This window comes from Arachis ipaensis, chromosome B3 (genome assembly GCF_059453495.1).
Source record: "Arachis ipaensis isolate K30076 ecotype BB chromosome B3, ASM5945349v1, whole genome shotgun sequence".
NCBI lineage: Eukaryota > Viridiplantae > Streptophyta > Magnoliopsida > Fabales > Fabaceae > Arachis > Arachis ipaensis.
This window is the reverse complement of record NC_142438.1, coordinates 120095071-120098311: the sequence shown is the minus strand read 5'-3', so window position 1 is coordinate 120098311 and position 3241 is coordinate 120095071. Positions and strand designations below refer to the sequence as shown.

Here is a 3241-nt window from a genome sequence, read left to right as displayed (position 1 = left end):
GCACCATGAGAATCTTAACATAGAACTGTCGGAGTTTGGGGAGACCCTTGACAGTCCATAATCTGAAAAGGATTCATAAGTCCCACTCTCCTGAGGTGGTTTCATCTGTGAATCCAAAAATCAACTTCGGATGGTGAAAAAGGCATTGAGACAATGTGGATATTGAAACTATCTTTTGGTGGATCCATTAGGTACAGAAGGAGGGCTTATTTAGGTATGGAAGTATGGTTGTGAGTTAAGCATCATTCGCCTCTCCGAATATTTTATTGCTGCGAAAGTTAAAGACTTTGTTTTAAACGAGGTATGGAGTTTGGTGGGAGCCTATCTGAGCACTAATGATCAAGTTCGGCATAACCAATTTGAAGAGATTTCAGTTTTGCTTCAGCAATTGGAGGGAATGCTAGTGGTCTTGCGTGATTTTAACACTATCACAAACCAATCGAAAAAAGTTTGTGGTTGTATGATATCTCATCAAGCTATCTCGGCCTTCACTAATTTTATTGGCGGTAACTGTCTGGTTGATTTGGGAATGATTGGTAGGTCCTTCACGTGGAGTAATAGAAGGAGGAATGAGGATTTTATTATGGAAAGGTTGGATAGATGCCTTGACAATGAGAAATGGACTCACCAATACCCAAATGCAGTTATTTTAAAGTTAGCAGAGACAAAGTCAAACCATGCCCCTCTTATTCTTGACACAAAACCCCTAATGGAACGATCTAAAAGGCGTTTCAAATTTCAAGAGAGATGGTGCGGTAGGGAGGAGGTAAGGGAAACCATTCGGCTAGCGTGGGAAATGGATTTTTATCGTTCGGCCATGTATGTTTTAGCCCAAAAACTAAAATTATGCAAGCACCGATTAGTAGCATGGCAGCAAATAGGTAGTTCTAATTCCAAAAAATTAATTGAAGAAATGGAACAAAAACTTGAAGAGGTGTGGGGAGTTGGAATTAATGGAGGAGAGGATATCCAGAAGTTAGAACAAAAATTAGAACAAGCCTTTATCCAAGAGGAGATGTACTAGAAGGAGAAGTCAAGAATCAAGTGGCTAAAGGAGGGGACAGAAACACTAATTTCTTCCACCGGAAGTTCAGGACCAAAACTCGAAGGAACAATATTTAAAGGCTGAATGGAGCGAATGGGGAATAGCCTCATCCAACTCATCAATTGCAGCAGTGGTGGAAGACTACTTTCGGGACATTTTCTCCTCAACTTCCCATGCTGACCTGCCTCTGTTCTCGGACTTTGAGCCAAAGGTTACAACTTCCATAAACCATAGGCTACAAAGACCAGTCACTATTCAGGAAGTTAAGCGACCCACTTTTAGTATTCACCCGTAAAGTGCTCCGGGAGAAGATGGCATAACTACGAAGTTTTTTCAGTTCTTTTGGGATATTGTGGGTGCAGATATTTTTCGAGCAGTTGAAGTTTCTTTCAAGGGCAAGATTTTGAAAAGCTTCAACCATACACATATCTGTCTCATCCCAAAGGTGCCGGATGCTACTACAATAACACAGACCCATCAGTTTGTCTACAGTCATTTACAAAATTATTTCTAAAGTTCTCATCCATAGACTTCAGAATTGTATGAATAAACTGATTAGTCCTATCCAAAGTGTCTTTATTAAGGGCCGCTTAATATCAGACAATATTCTGATTGTTCATGAGTGTATACACCATCTAAAGAATAAAAGTTCAACTCTACAGCATGAAATGACAGTCAAGTTATATATGAATTAAAGCCTATTAGAGTAGAGTGGAAATTTCTATGGTTCATTTTAATCAAGTTTAGATTCGGTGAAAGGTGGATAAACTGCATTCATGAATTAATAACTACCGTTTCTTATGCTGTTGTTGTGGAAGGATAATCCTTTGGTTATTTCAAACCAACTAGAGGTATCTGCTAAAGTAACCCTCTATATCCCTATCTTTTTTATTTTGTGCAGAAGGTCTTTCCTTCTTGCTACACAAAGCGAAATTAAGCGATAGAATTCACGAAATTCAGGTGTGCAGAAGAAGTTCCACTATTAGACATCTCCTAAGGCAACAAAATATGATTGTAAACGAATTCTAAACATTCTGGATGAATACAAGAGGGTTAGTGAACAACAAGTGAATCTCAACAAATCCTCGATATTTTTCAGCAACAATCCCCTAAATCATATCCAGATCCAGGTGGCAGCAAACCTCCATATTAAACTTGTCGCTGTGCAGGACAAATACTTGGGCCTCTCTTCTTTAGTTAACAAATCTAAAAAAGCTACATTCAACTTGATTAAGAAAAATGTTTAGAAAAATGTTCAAGGATGGAAAAAGAATATTGTGTCAAATGCGAGAAGAAATGTTTTACTCAAGACTGTTGGGAAAGCTGTTCCAATCTACACACTCTCATGCTTTAAGTTGCCAGACACACTCATTAATGAAATTCATAGAATTAAGTACTGGTAGGGTTAGAAAAAAATAGAGCGGAGAATAGTTTGGATTGGCTGGGATAAAATGTCAGACCTAAAAAGGAGGGAGACTAGGCCTGAAAGATTTAAGGGCTCAAAACCTCACTTCATTAGGAAAATAGTACTGAAGGATTACTACTCAGCCTAATTCTATCCTAGCAAGAGCACTTAAAGGTAAATACTTTAAGTACGGTAATGCGATGAGTGCTGAGTTAGGATGCTCACCTTCTTGGGGCTGACGTAGCATCTTGGAGAGCCGAACAGTTATTGAAAAAGGTTTAAACTGGAAGGTTGGATCTATTAGTTCCATCCGAGTATTTAGTGACCCATTGTTACCTCTGCCGTATCCTTTCTGTATCTCTGTGCCACAATCCATCGCCTCACAGAGTCAAATTTTATGGGTAAAAGATTTGATTTTTTCACATAAAAATTAGAACCATAACCTGATTGCCAACACTTTTTTTCTTGAAATTGAAAGCAGAATCTACTCAATTCAACCTGCAGATGGAGAGGATGTGCTTCAATAGAGTCTCAATAAATCTAAAGTGTATGACACGGTCTCAAGTTATAATATTGCTTACCTCTTCTTTCACCCTCCATTAGAGCACTATCTTGACCATATGAAGCAAAAACATATATGGCAACACCTGGAAAAGTTGGAAGTCCCTCCCAGCGTGATGATGTTCCTCTAAAAATGCCTCAATGGCCGAATTCCAGTGCTAGAGCAAATCCATCACAGATTTTCGAGTACATGTTGACTATGCCCTCACTATAACACGCAACCAAAATCA

At 38.8% G+C, this 3241-nt stretch overlaps 1 pseudogene; it reads left to right on the top strand.

Annotated features, from left to right (window-relative positions):
* Positions 1-397: 397 nt before the first annotated feature.
* Positions 398-2977, top strand: LOC148572253 (uncharacterized; annotated as a pseudogene).
* The last annotated feature ends 264 nt before the right edge of the window (positions 2978-3241 follow it).